The 19,616-nt window shown below is 36.1% G+C and overlaps 1 protein-coding gene and 1 pseudogene across 7 annotated transcripts in view; both read right to left on the bottom strand.

The window, feature by feature from the left end:
• The window catches only part of RPAP2 (RNA polymerase II associated protein 2), a 206,149-nt gene that overhangs the window by 66,000 nt on the left and 120,533 nt on the right, over positions 1-19,616 (bottom strand). The gene's annotated exons all lie outside the window — the stretch shown is intronic.
• Positions 111-6,568, bottom strand: LOC143650036 (zinc finger protein 277 pseudogene; annotated as a pseudogene).

A 19,616-nucleotide genomic window follows, 5' to 3' on the forward strand; every position in this document is an offset into this window, starting at 1 on the left:
CTTCCGTAACTATTCGTTGACGTGTACTTTGAAAATTATTGCCTTTAGTTTCTTTTTATATATGTTTTATTTCACAATTAAAACACACACACACACACACACACACACACACACACACACACACACACACACACACACACACAAGAGCGAGAGCAAGAAGCCTGCATTTGCTGTCTTCCCTTCCTTAACCTTAACCTGGGATACAGTAGTTTATATATTCCTACAAATTACATAAAAGTTTATTTTGCAAATGTGCATTTTTTTCTCTGGAAAGACTATATCTCTACTACTACTCTCAATGGTTTAAAACCAAAAGCTAAGAACCACATTATGGAGACTCAGTGGCATTTAATTTTACAGCTGTACAATCTGTTTTGGAACATATGAAAATTGTGTAAGTCTTAGTGTTTTAGATGAGCAGTATATTTCTCTGTACCAAGCCAGAGAAATACTAGTTATAACCTAGCATTTGCTTTAGTTTTCCAAACATTCTTTGTAGAGTGACATTCTTTGCCACTCATTTCAATTATAAAACTCCATGTGATCAACAACATCATAATGTGAGGCCTGAAAATTCACAGGAAAGAAAATCAGTAAATAAAAGAAACTGTGAAACAGTCCAGGTGATTCAGTTACTGTAATGGGATTTCATCACAAAAACAGTTGTGTTCACTGGGCAGTTGACAGGCGTTCCCCCAAGTACCTTGCTGCACTTGGAATTTTCAGTTTTTTTTAAAAAATATTTTTATTAAAATATTAAATATTTTTGACACACATGTATGTGTATTCTTCACACACATACATTCCATACATGGTGTACAATCAATGGCTCACAACATCACATAGTTGTGCATTCATCACCATGACCATTTTTTAGAACATTTCCATCACTCCAGGAAAAGAAATAAAAAAGAAAAAATTCATATATACTATACCCCTTCCCCTTTCTTCTCTTTGATCACTAGTATTTCCATTTACCCAATTTATTTTACCCTTTGTCCCCACTATTATTTATTTATTTACTGATCCATATTTTTGTACTCATATGTCCATACCATGGATAAAAGGAGCATCAGACAAAAGGTTTTCACAGTTACATTGTAAAAGTTCTATGTTCTACTGGAACACAGCTCAACAGTGGAATTTTCAGTTTTAAGTATTGTGTATTTTGATATGTTCTTCCTGTCTTTCTCTTTTTTAATTTTAATTTTTTAATTTATTAAACATAATAATATACAAACACAAACATTCTTACCATATGATCATTCCATTCTTGGTATATAATCAATAACTCACAATATCATCACATAGTTGTATATTCATCATCATGATCATTTCTTAGAACATTTGCATCAATTCAGAAAAAGAAATAAAAAGAAAACAGAAAAAATTCATATGTACCATACCCCTATCCCCTCCTTTCATTACTAGCATTTCAATTTAAATTTATTTTAACATTTGTTCCCCCTATTATTTATTTAATTTTAATCCATATGTTTTACTCATCTGTTGATAAGAGATAAAAGGAGCATCAGACACAAGGTTTTCACAATCACACAGTCACACTGCAAAAGCTATATCATTGTTCAATCATCATCAAGAAACATGGCTACTGGAACACAGCTCTATATTTTCAGGCAGTTCCCTCCAGCCTCTCCATTACATCTTGAATAACAAGATGATATTTACTTGATGCATAAGAATAACCTCCAGGATAACCTCTCAACTCTGTTTGGAATCTCCCAGCCATTGACACTTTGTCTCATTTCCTTCTTCCCCCTTTTGGTCGAGAAGGTTCTCTCAATCCCTTGATGCTGAGTCTCAGCTCATTCTAGGGTTTTTCTCAGTCCTTTGAGGCTGAGTCCCAGCTCATTCTAGGATTTCTGTGCCACGTTACCAGGAAGGTCCACACCCCAGTCTCCCTGTCGTTTAAGGCAGAGCACACCTGAGCTCTATTAACATGACCTACAGCCAGCTCCCAAATTCCTCATTCAAAATGGATGGTGGGACAACACAAAAGAGCCAACAGTGAGAACCAGGTAATACCAAGCTTTGTTTCATGTTTTGGCTTTTATCACCCTTTCTTCTAAAACTTTGCAAAAATATTTAAGCAAGGAGTAAAACAAAACATTTGAATTATTGCCTCCAAGAATCACATGACCTTAGTGTTAATTAGAACTATCAGAATGAGAAAAGAAAAGTCAGGGACAGGAAGACTATTTAAAAGATGTTACGCGTATATAATACACAACCTAAATTGAAGTGTTTAAAAAACAACAGAGAAAAAAACTCACACTATACACGATTAGTATCTTGCTGGGAATAATAATTTGATCTCTTTATAACTTTCATTGAAGTTTTCAAGACTATTTAATAAAATATAGTCAGTAAAACCAGTTAAAGGAAGAGCTTGCCTCTAGAGTGAAATTTTCCATTAGGAGTGATTAATATTTGATAAATGCTTCCAATTCAATGAACAAGTATCAACATGTAAAGCATTAAAAAATTCTCCAGAATCGTGTCTGTGATGCTATCAGATAAAGATTCAGTGCCATATGTACATACTTGGTGATTAACTGCTCTATAACTAATTTTTCTATTTTACAAGTCCAGAGAAAATAAAAGAAGGTTCACTGAAGATATAAGAGAACTGATATTTGAAGAAAAAAAAAAGTAACATTTGGGGCAAAAAAAAAAAAACAAAAACCACTTAAAAGTTACAATGTTCACTGATTGCATAATCATCTGAATTTGATAATCTTCTACTTATATGTAACAGTTTTTCACCAATTTTGTGAAAGATTTTATAAAAATCTATTTGCCATAAAAACTGTACTATGCATAATTTTAATAAGCAAACTCACAGAGTAAGAATCTAGAATACAGAGTTACCAGGAGATAGACTGGGTTTGAGAATGGAGATTTTCTATTTAGGTTGATGGTAAAGCTTTGGAAATGGATGGTGGTAATGATAGCACATTATTGTGAGTGTAATTAACAGCACTGAACTGTATAGGTGAATGTGGTTGTAAGAGGAAACTTTAGAATGTCTATATTACCAGAATAAAAATGTTTCACACCAATGCAAAGGTGTTGGTGGTGGGGTGGTGAACGGAAATCCTGTATTTTATGCATGATTGTTTTGTAAACTCACAACTTCTCTAATAAAAAAAATATGTATTTAAAAAATTTGGTGGATCTGGGTATTTGGGTGGCAGGTACATTGGAGTTCTCTGTGTGGAGTCTGAATTACTTTTGCAACTGTCCTGTAAATTTGAAATTACTGCAAGATAAAAAGTTTAAGGAAAAAACTATGCTAGATTTGGTTTAAAAAAAAGCAATACTTTACAGGTTAAATATTCACCTCCTTCAGTCTATATTCATCCTGGAAAACAGGAATCTTTACAGAGACCCAAGATCACTTTCTTTCCTTCTATTCATAATAGTAAACATCTATTAATAATTTTTTTTAAATAAAATGCAATTTTACCTGTGCTACCAAATTTATGTTGACGTTAATAATATCAAGAAAAATTTATCCAAGTTTTCCCCATTCATTCACATATTTGATTTATTAAATAAATATTGAGTGCTTACTACATACCAGATGGAGTTACCACCACTAGGGAGACAAAAGTAATCCAATGTCCTTGACTGCATGAAGATTGTGTTTGGCATGGAGACAGTTTCAAAATCACCTTATTTACTGTAGACATATTTCCTGATTTATCACTATTTGTACCTTGTCCAAACACACTTTTTTGATGGATGAAGAGTCTTTTAGTCTCAGGTAGAAACTTATGTGTGTGTGTGTATATAAAACACATTTTCTTTTTTTGGTAAACTGCATGTAGATGGTCCTAAAACTGATTTGTAGATCAAGGAATATGAGAAGATAGGAAAAAAAAGTCACCAGAATAATACACGGTATCTACATAGTTCAAAATTAAAAATGCTGTACTAAATTAACTCTTCTAGAACAGATCACTGATCTTTGGTGGAAGGAGGCAAGAAGCAGGGCAAATAATGAAGTAATAATATTAATATAAACTTTTGGAGGGAGAAATATACAAGCTCATCCACTTTTTTTTTTTTGCATAGGCAAGCACTGGGAAGCGAACCTGGGTCTCCAGGACAGCAGGCGAGAACTCTGCCACTGCGCCACCATCACCCACCCTTGTTCATTCACTTTTTTTTTTATATAAAAGTCCTCATTTTGTTTTTCTACTTTATTTTCTTGAAATGAACATTCACTTTTTAAAAAAGTTTACCTGGCCAAGAACTTTATTCTTTACTGATGTTCAAATCTCAACTATTCTTCTATGTCTGTCTCATAGGAGAAAACATACAATAATTTCTTCTGCAGTAGTTTCTTCTAGTTTTTCAAGCATTCTTGTAGCAACTGATTCAAAATACTGCTTTTTTCCAAAGCATGCAGTTTAGATGTGTCCTCAGCGACAATGGGAATATATCCATTTTGTTCCTGAGCTGTCAGGTCACTTTCACTGTCAGACAGTGTACCCAGCTTTGTATAGTTGATCCCATGTCTTTCTTTCAGGAAGCAGTGATATGTGTTTAGCCTTTTCCATGTGACTTCTCAAGTCTGCTTTGGATTTAAACTTCATATGGCAGCTGTAATGTCTACACTAGTGAACTTCCCTCCGAATGAAGTTGATCAGTTTCACCGGCAGATAGAAATTTAATCCAAGTTCTGACTTTATTTTGAGGAGATGAAATTGATGTGCATCCTCCATGTGGACATATAGTTTCTTGATTGTTTTTCAGCTTGCTTTTCACAAAACAGGCAGACAGCAGAGACAGGGTGTTCTTCCCAATCAGACTGATCATCTTCTTGATGGTCTAGCAACTCCCAATCGTCTTCCAATTGAACTTCTTCCCAAGATTTTCCAAATTTCAAATAACTGATGAAATAAAATTGGTCATATTCTCTGTTCTTAGGACTGATCTTACGATGCTGCTTTTTTTTCATATGATCTTTCAGTGTATTTTCGTCCCTGAAGGTCTTCTCACAGTACAAGCACTGTAAGTTGTCAAGCTTTTTCTGTAGTGTATGTAGAAATTAATTGCAGTTTACATTGTTGTCTGGCAATCCAATGTTGAAAGTATGTTCTCTGGCCATGTGGTTCAAAAGACCAGATCTGTTTCCAAGGAATTCTGTACCACAAAACATACAAATGCCATGAAAATTAGAATCATTTCTTTCTTGCTGCTGTTCCAGAATTTCTTTCAGCCTGTTTCTGAAGCTCTTCTTTAAGAACTCTATCTTCTGGCAAAACGTTACATAACAAAAGATAATTGTCTTGCTCTTCAAGTGGAGCTGCGGAGTTGATCCTTATCATAGTACAAAATCTGTGATGGGCTGCTCAGTGAACCTTTTCTTACAATATAAAATGTACCTTTAGAAATGAGCAATCAACTTGACATCAACTATAACCATCTTATGCACGATAATCATGAGCTTTAGAAGTCTGTCTTGCTCAGCCATAGGACAATGTTCTTCACAGATAATACAAGGCACAAATGGACAACCTTCTAAAGGGTGGTGCGAACTGGACTTTCTGGCAAGGAAAGTGGCTCCAGGATACAATCCTTACTGCCCTCATCACAAACAACCCCAACTCTGCCACGGAAACCACTATGGTCCTCCTTCCTTCCAGCAGCAGCTCCCAGGGTCTTAAGTACAGCCATTACGTGGCTCAAGACAAAGGGGGGCCTGTTCATTCACTTTTGAAACTAAGAACTGGAAGCAATTGTTATTAACACTAATATCCAAGGCAAGGAAAGAGAAACTTATGGAGGAAACAGTAAAAAAGGTGGATGGGTGAGAGGGGTGAGGGAAGAAAAAATAAGTAGCAGATATGCCTCTGATGCCATTCCCAGTCTCTTCACAGGCCATATTCTATCAGTACTGTCTTGGTCTGGAGTTACAGGTACCCCAGAAGAACTTGGTCTTAAACTTAATCTACTCCTGTGAGTATGAACTCATTGTAAGTGGGACCTTTTGATGAGGTTACTTCAGTTATGATGTGACCCCCTCAATCAGGATGGGCCTTAATCCTATTACTGGAATCCTTTATAAACAGGATAAACTTCAAACAGAGAGAGAAAACCACAGAAGCAGCAGCCAGGTACTGAAATCAATGCAATCTAGAAGAGAAGGGAGAAGCCAGAAGAGGTCACTGTGTGCCTTGCCATGTGACAAGCTAATGACCAAGGATCGCTGGCAGCCAGACCGAGGACTGAAAGCACTGCCTGATGATGTTTTGATTTGGACTTTCTGTTAGCTTCAAAACCATAAGCTAATAAATTCCTTTTGTCTAAGCCATCCCTTTGCATGTTATTTCATTAAGCAGCTAAGGAAATTAAGTTACCCTTTGTCTTTCATGCTTCCAACCATGCCTGCCTAATATCTCTTTCTCCTCTGATTACCAACATGCTCAAACCTCCACCAGCCTGAGAAGTCTTTCAAAGATGTATTATTTCATATCAGCTTTATAACCCCCCACCTCCTTTTATCTTCTACATGAAGAAAGAGATCAAAATTTGCTGCATCCCAACAACTGTATACAATTGCAGGCCTTACAAATTGGAACTCACTCATATCATTTCATGCTTTCTTGGAGGTCACCAATAATTAACCTAATTGTCAAAAACACAGCCTTTACTCAGTCATTGTCCTTGTTCAGCAGAGGTACACTTGTCTCAGAAAGACAGTTACTGCTTCTCTCTTGAACTTCAAACCTTCAGTGCCTGAAAAGCTTTCTGGTTGCACAGATAACATTCAGAGGCACACTGTGCAGTAGCAAGTGCATGCAACTGGAAAAACACAGGGCTAGTGCAGGGTGAAGACAGAATCAGATCTGCCTCCAGTCTCTTCCTACTACAATTTATCACAGATCTTTGCAAGACTGATCTTCCTAAAGCACAGGCTTCATCATGTTACTCTCTCCACAAAGCTTAAATGAAATTTCACTGTCCATTGAATCAAGTTTACTTGCCATTTAAGGATCCATCTCTACAATGACCCAATCTATCTTTTCAATTATTTTGTACTCTTGACTACAACCTTTTCTTCTGCTTTTTTTTTTTGCAAAAGGTACACTTTCTAGAATGCCCTCATCCTTTAATTTCTATTTCTATTTCTTGAAATCCTTTCTTTTTGAGCCTATGACAAATCCCACTTCTGTGAAACCTTTACTTAATCCTTCTAATCTTTTGCTGCTTTGGACACCCACAACAGTTTGTATTTTTTTGGCATTTAATACATTCAATTTTTTATTGTATTTACAAGTGCGCAAGTTAATCTCTCCCTTTCCTCAGCGTACAGGTATGCTGTAAAGTCTTTGAGGACAGGGCTTTCTTTAATTTCTGTTTCCCCTGTGCTGGTTTGAAAGGATTATGTGCTCGAGAAAAGCTATGTCTTAATCCTAATCCATCTCATGGAGGCAGCATTTCCTTTAATTCCTATTCAGCACTATAGGTTGGAAACTTTTATTACATTATTTTTATGGTGATGTGACTTGCCCAACTGTGGGTATTAACCTTGAACTAGAGGGAGATGTGACTTTACCCATTCAATGTGGGTCTGGATTAGTTTACTGGAATCCTAAAAAAAGGAAGCATTCTGGAAAGAACGACAGAATGAGAGAGCCATGAGAAGCAGATTCATAAGAGTTGACAGCCCCCCAGGGGGGCTTCATGAAACAAAAAGCTTGGAAAGAAAACTAGCAGACCCCGCCAAGTTCACCATGTGCCTCTCCAGTTGAGAAACTCTGAATGTCATCAGGCCTTCTTGAACCAAGGTATCTTCCCCTGATGCCTTAGATTGGACATTTTTATAGCCTTGCTATAATTTGGACATTTTTGCAGGCTTAGAACTATAAACTAGCAACTTAATAAATTCCCCTTTTGAAAAGCTGTACCATTTGTGGTATATCTATCCTGGCAGCTAGCACACTAGAACAGGGCCTAAGACAGAGTCTTATTCATAGAAGCTGCTCAATAAACATTTGCTGGATATTTCTGGAGTCAAGTTTCTAGGTATTTAAAAAACTTTCCATAAGTGCGTAGATGTCAGTCAACTTCTACAGTGATTTACAGTTATGATGTTACAAGCAAAGTGTGTGCCATGTCCTTTTCCTTCTAGAACTATGTTTAAAAAAAATTCTTAATGTGATTTGAACAAAGAGCCAGGAATCCTCATATAAAACCATAACTTTCTAGAAGTTCCTACTCATTAATAAGACAAACCCAGAGTAAAACTGAAAGTGGGGTGGGGGTGTGGAGAGATTAGGCCATAGTTGTAAGCAAAACAGAGAGTTTAGAAACACTTTAAAAATCAACTTACACATTTAATTAGGCTCTTTATCACTTCTAGTATAATGCTAAGATACTAAACTATTCCACTGTCTCCTTTTGCATCAAGGGTAAGGTCCTTAATTTTCATATGTACAGCAATGTACTGTCAGCTAAACTCTTCAGTAGAGAGTAAAGGAATCTTTGGGGTGTTCCTCCCATTTACTTAAATGAATATTCTGTCATCCTACCACAGAAAGAGTGACTAGCCATATCATTCAATGAATTTCTTTGCCAAGCTTAAAATTTTTGGCAAAATTTATTTGTTTCTATGCTAATTGTACTTATGTTCATTGCCCCTTTCAGTAGCATTAGAACAGTCTCTTACTTCTAGCACTTCATCATTAGGTACTTTGAATTCCCACTGCCAGGTGGTTCAACTCTATGGGAAATTCATCATATATAAGCGTTTAGGACTCTGCTGGTATTGTCCATTACAAACAGTTACACTTTTTATATTTCACAATTTTAAGTATAATTGTTGTTTGTGTTTTAAATATTACTTTAGTCCACTAAAAACATCTGTTATATTCACCTTATGAAAGAATGAAAACATAGCTGATAATAGAGGTACCTTCATGTCATAAAGGGCGACTACTCTTTCAGAAAATGTTTCTTCTGCCACTTTCAGAGAAAGAGTGCTGGGATAAAGTGTTTTTTGCTTTTGTTTTTTTTATGTTGAAACCATAAACTTAAGTCAAACTCCACATATTGCCAATGACAAAATAAATTGTGCAAGGCTACACTGCTAGTTAGGTACAGAACTAGGATATAATCTAGAATTAAACTGAACTTAGGGTTTTAAGAGATCCTTGCATAGCTAAAGGTGGACTCTGGGGTAAGGGAATTACATTTAATGAAACATCATAGCACTGTTTAATAAAATTAACTATATAAATTACCATTGCATTTAATGTTATCCTAGGCACAAAGCTAAAAGCCAAAATTTCAAAAAATCAGAGGCATGTGAGGCTAGTATGAATAAAGATTTTTAAGAGAAACAAAGAAATAGAAAAGAAGAGTATTCCATGAAGAAGTCAGTTAATATGGGCTTTATATTCCAAAAGTATTATCTATAAAATTGAGATAAAAACTTTGATTACAAAAGACAACGACATTAGTTTCCTGGTGCCTGCCCATGGGGTGGGGGTGGGGGGAGATGACAGCCAAATAAAATGTTCTTCATATAACAGGTGGTTTATGCCCTGATAATGTTTGCGTTTAATGCATTAGGATTACCTATTAATAAGGAAGCAAGGATGCTTTCCATTGTTATTTCTAATTCAAAAGATACAAGTTCTTTGTAACTCACTTTGTAGTGATATATTGCACATAGGTTTGTTTAAAGGGTTGGGCTGTAGCGACTTTAAAACTTTATATCTAAATCCTGTTTGTGACAAATCTATAGAACAGCTTGGTAGAAGAGGTGGAAAGAGATTCTTCATAACTGCTGCTATGTAACAATTCTCTCAGAATAGTGGTTTCTGTGCTACAAAGCTTGAAATGAAAATCAACCCATGGGTATCTACATACAACAGTCCATCACACTATGGTAGTACAGAATCCTGAGTGCAATAGTGGCCTTAAGCCTTATGTTTCCTCTGGCCTGTCCTATCTCAGTCACAGGTTGTGAAGACAGCAACCAGATCTAGGAACTGGCTCCTGAAGTTGAGGCTGCGCAGACAAGGGCCAAATGCTCCTAACTGTTACTGCTGAAGGGGACCGGGAAGCTAGAGAGCACATCCTTTTGCTGAGGATCCTTGGTGACTTTAATACGGGCTGTGTTTCAAAGCTGAGGACTCTCACCTACTTATGGATTAAAAGAAAAAAATTATTATAAAAGTTTCAAAAATACAGGGAATTCTGAGGGAAAATAAATCACCTTAAAAAGGCTTTAATTAAAATTTAAACAAGTACTATTTTCTCTATAAAATATTTTTCTGTGTATCAAAGTTTCTTCTTCTATAAAGAAATGGGTAAAGAGGATCTTCTAAGATTGGGACTAGGGTTTTTAATGCCTAACTAAGAAAACAACTGGATTTCCATATAGCCCTGTTGTCAAGGTTAAAGTTACTTGAATCTAAAAACATTATATTAATTTTCTTAGATTAGTTCCCAGTAATAAGTATGGAGGGGGGTAGGATTGGGAATACATATAAATATTGTTTCATGCTCAGTAAACAAATATTTAAACTTTTAAACAGTAAATAAATATTTAAAATTACAAAGGTAATGGGATCATAAACAGCATAAGATAAACAAATTCAAGATTTGCACAAGCAAATAAATAAATAAATAAATAAAAAGGAATTTTAGGATACCAAGGAGTCCAAAATAAATGCTATGTTGCTTTTTGAATAATATGGTCTCAAATTCAACTCTATCTTCTTTTTTTTCCTCATAGGTAAATTACTAGAACAAGATGTTACAAATCCATGAAGGTCTAAGATCCAATAGATTAACTAGAACAGGCATAAACTAAGCATAAGCCCCGAAATTAGTACAGTGGGTGAACTAAGACTATTGACCTTTAACAGTTCAGTGTATCCATGCATTGCTGTTGGGAATATAAAATGGTGTAGCCACTGTAGAAAACAGTTTGGCAGTTTCTCAAAAAGTTAAACAAAGAATTACCATGTGACATAGCAATTCCACTTCTAGGTATATCTTAGAATTGGAAACATATGTTCACATAAAAATTTGTACATAATATTTATAATAACATTATTCATAATAGCTAGAAAGTGGAAACAACCACATTTCATCAACTGCAGAATAGCTAAACAAAATGTGGTTAATCCATACAATGGAATATTATTCAGCTGAAAAAAGGAACAAAGTACTGACAAATGATACAAAGTGGATGAACCTTGAAAACAGGCAAGTGAAAAAATTTAGAGACAAAAGGCCACATATTGTATGATTCCATTTATATGAAATGTCTAGAATAGGCACATCCATAAAGCAGAAAGTAAAGTTGTAGTTGCTAGGGGATGATGAAAATGGTGAAATCAGAGCTCACTGTTAACAGGTATGGGGTTTCTTTTTGGGGGGGTGGAAATGTTCTGGAATTATCTGGTGGTGACTGTTGTACAATATAGTAAACATATACAAAAACCATCGAATTGTACAGTTTTAAAATGGTGAATTTTATGTTATATGAATTATATCAATCAAAGCTATATCTAAGTATCAAAAATCCTCTAATAATAAGGAAATAAACATTTAATTCAATGACCTATTATGGTCTGACAGATCTGAAAACCAATAAATTTCTAAGAAACCATCTCTTAATTTTTCATGGTATGTTCACAAATTTCTCCAAGGAAATGAGTGATGGGCATTTGTTTTTATAGCAACCTGCTAAGGCAAAACGCCTTAGTCACATCTTTCCATTCATGTCTGGTGGCCCTAGGGAAGTGACTCTCCATAGTATCTATCTGCATGTATGATGGTTACCTAAAGTGGCTGCCCATGTCTAGTGACGGCTTTTGCTTAGTGATCATGGTCAAGTTGAGCTTGTTTAAATACCATTTCCCAGAACTTATATACTACTCCCTGAACGACAGAAATACTCAAAGCTTTTAGAGGGCATAAACTATTGCACGGTCTCTGCCTAGGAAGTGGGGCACAGTTCACTGGAAACAGACAGTTCAGATAAATAAAATGAAAGCAGACCTTTTTTTAGAGATGTTCTTGAAAGCATTCCATTAGAGAACATCAAAAGCATAAACTAGGAATACAAATATCTATGTTAGACTAGCAAAGTCACTTTCTACCCTGTATCCTTTAGGAATAATAAAAAGTAGGTACTAATTTCCTTCATTAGATCACAACAAACATCTCTTTCCCAGAGTACTCTTTGAGAAATATTTGACTCTTACAATAAAATTATCACAGACCATCAGAATACAAAGTAGAGACCTATTTACAAAAGTTCCATATTAAATGGGCTGAAAAGATGACATTTTAAGGGAATCTGGTTCCCATTTCTGGCATATGAGCTGCACATAAAGGACCTCAGGCCAGTCAATCTGCTTCCTGATAGCCTTCTATATGGCTTATCTCAGGTCTGCCCTTTCCCTAGATTTCTGTTTTAGGTCTGCATTGGCACAGCCCCCTTTTGTGTTATAGGCTGAAGCATAATGACAGAAGTCATACAAGACAGTGGAACACTAGCAGCAAAGGGAAGAGTGAAAGAAGGAATGGGACAGAGCTGAAGATGATGTCTATGGCTACAACATCTTCTCAAAATAAAAGTCAAAATCTTTTCAAAGAAATATTCTGAATACTATGACCATGACATAAAGTGATTCTTTACTTTCTGGTTTCCTATATTAAAAGTAAAAACGGGATTATGAGGAATATAAAAAAATATGATATTGTATCATAAAATACACTTATACCTAAGTATTGTGCTTTCCAATTTGATATATAAACACATCAAATTAACAAGCTTTACATAGTATATAAGAACTAAAATATTTATAGAAGACTATATATGTTTATACGCATTTCTATTCATGCATCAAGAATGTGGAAAGGATCTAGTTACCTTATTAGCGCATTATTTCTTTGGGAAAGTCAGATTCAATTTTATATTATTTCAACACACAGTATCTTTTCCAGGAACAAAACTCAATGAAAGAGTAACGTCTGATAAACTTCAACTAAGATGCAAAATTACTATAACCAAGCATTTAAGGAATAAATCTTGCCATCAAGACCAGGTTACTTCATTGCATTTCTAATCAGTTCTTAAAAAACACAACAAAACAAAAAACTGGGTCAATTATAATCAATATTACAGACATTCTTCTAACTGTAAGAAGTCTTTGAGAATCTTCAACTATAAAATTTGCTAAAGAAAACTGAGAGAACTAGAGGGACACTAATTCCTTTACTGTTAAATAAATGTGCAGTATATGTCTACTTTAAAGGTCTGTCTACCTGACTCTTGCCAATCAGTTAGGGTCTAAAAACAGTGTAACTATCAATAAATGTTGCAGTCACACTGGCCACTCAAGTCCCATGAAATCAGTGAGTAATCTAAAAGATACACGACTGGATCATGAGGCATTTTTATATATAAATAAATATACTTCACTGAGTATGCAAAGATCAAGTGTTCCAATTCTGAACAATTTTTTTTCTGAGATCATTTTAGTATAAAATTTCCATTACTATGTACTGATAAATTATGTTGTGGTCCAAATTTTTAAATGTTAATACACCTATGAAAGTGCAATGGAAGTCTCTAGGAAAAGATGATCTGGTACAGAAACACTTTGTTTACTGTTGTTTTTTTAGGAGGGCAGGGTGGGAATGCATGGTCCAGGAAAACACTTTGTTTGCTTTTAAGAATAGAGATATAAAAATTCAAAACCGGGCAGTGCAACGGTGGCTCAGTGGCAGAATTCTCGCCTGTCATGCTGGAGACCAGGGTTCGATTCCTGGTGCCTGCCCATGCAAAAACAAAAAAAAAATTTCAAGACCAAGCTTTATTTCTGTTCTTCTGAATTATCATGTTTTCATCAAAACATTCATTTTTCCCTCTAACTGGAGTTCTTGGGCCAATATATCAATGTAGTAATACGATTACACAGGTATAGTGTGTATGTATCCATTTCTAAGTGATTCTCACAAAGAATTCTGAAAACAGTTTTTATGCATTAAACAAAAGCTAGTTAACAAAACTTTGCAATATTCATATACAAAGAATAGTCCTACTGCCATAATATGGACCATATTATCTTATTATACTCATCTTCAGAACCATTTAGAATCTTTTACCTGGCTATAAGACTTATAAGAAGTTCATTTTTAAACATAAATTGCAGAAGTGTCTATAAGTTATGCCAAAATGTTTCCACTGGAAATATAAGAGCAAAAGTAGAGATTTTCATAATCAAGATAATTACCATGAAGTGATAATCCCATGTATGCCTATATTCTTAGTGACAATAAGCTAAAAGGCAGAAAGATGGGGTTACTACTCTACAAGTGTGCGTATGATGTGTGTGTTGTCCTCTTGCTCTTTATATGTGCATTATTTCTTTGGTTGTCTAAAGTCTCCATAGTTCTTATTGTGTGTAAAGTTCTTTATCCATTGCTGGCCCTCATGCCTGCTTTTTCTTTTCCCAGTGACAAAATGCTTTCCTCTCTAAAAAGAAAGTATGAACTGTAAGTGGGAGGGAAGTGGGGTGCAAGCACAAATTTATGCAAGCATATATCCCTGTAAAGTATAATTATTCTTTAGGATGTCAACAGGATGAGCTTTAATATGACAGATATGTATTTTAATTTTATCTTTGTTTTAGTTTCCTAGCTGCTAGGAAAACAGCTAAAACAAATACCATACAATGAGTTGGTTTAACACTATTAAATTGTTGGTTCCTCCCAGGGCTGGTATATTCTGGCCAGCAATCTTTGGGGTTCCTTGGCTTTTCCGTCACACAGCAGCGCACAAGGCAACATCTTCTCCTTTCTCCTCTGGGTTCCATTATTTCTGGCTTTCGGCTGCTCCTTTTAGCTTCTCTGTCTGTATGATTTTCACTCTGCTTCTAAAGGACTTCATAATCTGGATTAATGACCAACCAACTGAAACAACACTTTGAAGAGATCTTATTTACAATGGGGCCACACCCACCAGAATGAAGACCAAGATCAAGTTATGTCCAAACTGGAGTATGCAAGTTATACCACCCCAGTGTTTCCTCTGGAGCCTGAAAAGACATGTTATTCTTACATGCAAAATAGATTCATTCCATCACAAATCCCAAAAGCCTTAAGTCACTTTAGTAACGATGTTAAGTAGAAAGTCTCATCAAAATCAGTTGTAAAAATAAGTTGATTAGATGGAAATGCTGGTGGTTGATGAGAGGAAGGGATAAGGGGTATGAGATGTGTGAGTTTTTTCTTTTTGTGTGTGTGCGCTTTTTTCTGGAGTGACACAAATATAAATATTCTGAAAATTGATTGTGGTGATTGTTGCACAACTATGTGATGAGATTGTGAGCTACTGATTGTAAACCATGTATGGAATGTTTATATATTAAGATTTAGCAATTAAAAAATAAAATAAAAAAAAAGGAAAAAATAATATAAAAAAGGAAACAAACAAACAAAAAGATTTCGCAATAAAAATATTTTTAAAAAAATCAGTGGTAGGTGTGGCCCATTCTGGGGCAAAATTCCCCTGTCTGATGAACCTGTAAAGCCTACAAAACAAGTTATCAGCTTTCAATATAGAATGGAAGCACAGACATAGAATAATTTGCATTTCCATAAGGAGAAAGTGGAAGGAAAACAGACGTCAGGTGTCCCAAACAAGTCCGAAACCCTGAAGGGCATACTTCATTAGATTTCAAGGTCTGAAAGCCATTTATGGATGATGTGTTATCCTCTGGGCCTGATGGACTTGCAGCCCCACCCATTCCAAGTGCTTGCAGAAAGGCCATGCTCTTTCTAACTGCAGGGTGAAGGCCCCGCCCTCTCCAAGCATCAAAATGGCAGCCAGGCCCTTCATGAATGCTAGGGTAGAGGCCCCACCACACTGAGCTTTAAGGTGGTAGCACTCTTCCTGAACAACAGGCCCTAGGTACACTCCAAATGAAGTGACCGTACTGCTTTCCTACACACATGGGTGGGCTGACTCTCCTGGCCCAAGGATAGTTTTTTTGATCCAAGGCCTCTGCTTCCATGGTAATGCCCTTTGAAGTCATGCTTCCTTCAATTTGTCCCTTCTCTGTCTCTTTCAATTCAGGCTGGCAGTGGTTCTGGTCATACAAAATTTGCAAAAAGCTTTGTCAACTTTGTGTGCAGTTCAAACAGATTCAACCCATCAGATAATAGTGCTTTCCACAGATTTTTCATGGATACTGCATTTCCAATCTTGACTTCCACTGAAATGGCTGACTGGATCCGTGTTCAGCCACACACTCTTTAGTTAAGGGTTGTTCAGTTCAACCCTCACATGGAGCCCTGTCCTTTGGGGACTCACTTCCTGAAAGCTCAGGGAGATCCCTGATGGAGCCACTTCTGGTCCTAGTTGCAGAACACAGTATCTAGATAGATAGGAAAGTTTCCTAATTGTTAATTTCTGGTTTCCTTGTGCTTAAAAGTTGACTTCTATTTTAATATTTTTCCCTCTCTCATGTCACAATAAGCTGCAAGGAGAGACCAGACTGCACCTTACACACTTAACTTGGAAATCTCTTCAGCTAAATATGCAAGTTCATTGTTTTTAAATTTTGTCTTCCATCCAACATCAGAACTCAATTTCACCAACTTCTCTGACACTTCATAATAAGGATTGCCTTTTTAGCCAATTTCCAATGACACAGTCTTCATTTCCTTCTAAGGCCTTGTTAGAAGTACCTTCAACATCATATTTCTACCATCATTCTGTTGATGACAAATTATGTATTTTCTAAAACAATACAAACTTTCTCTATAGCGCTCATTCATTTTGGAGCCCTCACAATTCTCCTAGCCTCCCATCCATTACCCAATTCAAAAGTTGTCTCCACATTTTCAGGTATTTTGTTTTGGTTTGCTAAAGCTGCCGGAACACAACATACCAGAAATGGGTTGGCTTTTACCACAAGGATTTATTAGTTTACAAATTTTCAGTTCTAAAGCCATGAAAATGTCCCAATGAAGGCATCAACAGGATGATACCTTCTCTGAAGAAAGGCAGCTGGCATCCAGGGTTCCTTTGTCAGCAAGGCACACGGTTGGTGTCTGCTGGTCCTTCGCTCCCAGGTTTCGTTGCTTTCAGCTCCTGGTTCTAGTGGTCTCCTCTTTGTGCTTCTGTAGGTCTTCTCTTAGCATCTCTTTTCTCTCTTTAAGTGCTCTCCAACTTGTTTGGGTGTTTCCCTCTAAGTTCTCTCAATATTTTCTGTTCTATATCCTCTCATAAAGGACTCCAGTAAAATGGAATAAGACCCACCTTGAATAGGGTGGATCTCTTCTCAACTGAAATAACCTAACCAAAAGGTCCTGTCCACGATAAATCTGACCCATTGGAATGTGTTAAAAGAATATGGTCTTTTCTGGGGTATGTAACAACTTCAAACCAGTACATATTTGTAATAGCAGCACCCTACTTTATGGTACCAAAAACTGTTTTAGTTTCCTAGTTGCTAAAACAAATATCATACACGGGTTGGCTTAACAACAAGAAATTATAGGCTCATGGTTTCAGAGGCTAGAAGGATTATTTCGTCCCAGGGCTGGTATCTTCTGGCTGGCCAACAATCTTTGGGGTTCCTTAGCTTTTCTGTAACATGGCAATTCACATGGTGATGTCTTCTCCTTTTTCCTCAGGGTTCCACTGACTTTTGACTGCTCCCTGTGGCTTCTCCTTCTGTCTGGATTACCCTCTGCTTATAAAGGACTCCAGTAATCCAGATTAAAGCCCAACCTCATTCAGTTGGGCCACACTTTAACTGAGTTAACATTTTAAAGAGACCTTATTTACAAAGGGACCATACCCACCAGGATGAGGACCAAGACCAAGAATATGTCCAAACTGGGGTACACAATTCAATCCACCATAATCCCCATCTCATATAGTAATATTTTCTATAAAAGGGCAATATAAGGACAAGGCTGGGGACAAAAGGGACTATCAGGTGAGCCACAGATTCCTTAAGGGGCAGAAATATGAAAAGCTAAAGGGGACTTTCTGAGAAAGGAAAAAGTAAGAAGTAAAATAATATGGAGGCAAGAGAAAGAATCCTTAGGAAGTGATAACCAAAGAACAAGAATTCAGATAAGAGAAGATATAGAATGTACAAATATAGATTGGAAAGGATCTGGAGGATGTGCAAGGAGGGCCCACAGCAGTTAGAAAGAATCCTGTGAAACAAAATTTCAAAGGCAAAATGCTAGGAAGCACTAGCTAACTTGGTGTTTATAGTGACCAAGAATTTTAAAAGAAGCAAAATGGCCCTGCCTGGAAAGAAGCTTACTTGTCCAAGGATCAAGAGGAAGGCTAGTAACAAGGACTAGAAGAAAGAAGGGCAGACCTAGCTCTCATTTAGGTAAGAATTCAAACCAATGTCCAAAAAAAAAGTGTCAGTGGAGACTGTTTACGGCTACAACCTCAAGACTGACTGAACAATGTGAAACATACAGTATACCTAACATGTGCAGTTTGTTTCTTGAATTCAAGTTACTATTTTAGTGGGTCACTGACTCTAGAAATAAGGAGTTCCCTATATCACATCCAAAATTAGGGAAGTCAAACAACACATAGGCCTAGCAAAGCTTTCAGTATTTTGTGCCACACGGGTGCCTTTATTAAAATTAACACTAGAAATTTACCTTAGAATGGATTAATCATCTATAACACTTTAAATGATAGCCTTTATTATTTCATTTTCCATACTTTTTTTTTGCTATTCCTTGCTGTACATTTTGGAGAAGAATGACAACAGTTTGATATAAGAACAGTAGGACCTAACATGTACCGTCAGTAAGCACATACTTAGGAAGATACTATTTTTAATTACTAGCTTAGAAGCAGGATTCTGAGATTACTGCAGGCCTAAGTCTCTGACTTGTCAACCAAAAAAGTTACTTCCCCTTTAGTACACTGAATTGCAGAAGTGCAGTTAAACAGTTATCTATGAGGATTTATTAGCAGGCCTAGGATATATTGGGTGAGCAGAGATACTGATTTTTTTTTTTTGTCAGTGACCAAAATATTTACAAATTTCATAAAATGGAAAGAAGTTTCTAAAAAATTAATAAGATCTGTTTCACAAATTACCAATTCAAGTGTAAAACTGAATAGCAGACATGGCAAAAGATTTCTTCTTATGGTTGATAAAAAATTTATATCAGGGCATTCAAGTAAAGTTATTTTCTGTGTTCTGATTTAATGAATCATGTGAGTTGTATCTGGTTAGGTGACACAAATGCTGGCTCACTGAAGCCTATTCTAACATCTCCCAGCATAGCCTTCCTTGGGATAGTGAAGCCAAAATAACATGTCAGACTGAAGTAATATCAAAGAAAAGGGAAAAGCAGGGCTGAAGATGCTATGAGGCTGGCTTATAACATTGTGACCTGTGAGTATCTGGTAAGTATTCAATGTCCTATGGGCTTCAAGTGACCCAACAAGCTCCAAGTAGCAGCAGTAATGCAGTAATAAATGGCCTTCAAAAGAAGAGTTTTGCAAATTCAAGCTGAAAAACAGTACACTTACTAGATGGTTTTAACCCTTTTGA

This window comes from Tamandua tetradactyla, chromosome 11, assembly GCF_023851605.1.
Source record: "Tamandua tetradactyla isolate mTamTet1 chromosome 11, mTamTet1.pri, whole genome shotgun sequence".
NCBI classification, from domain to species: Eukaryota; Metazoa; Chordata; class Mammalia; order Pilosa; family Myrmecophagidae; genus Tamandua; species Tamandua tetradactyla.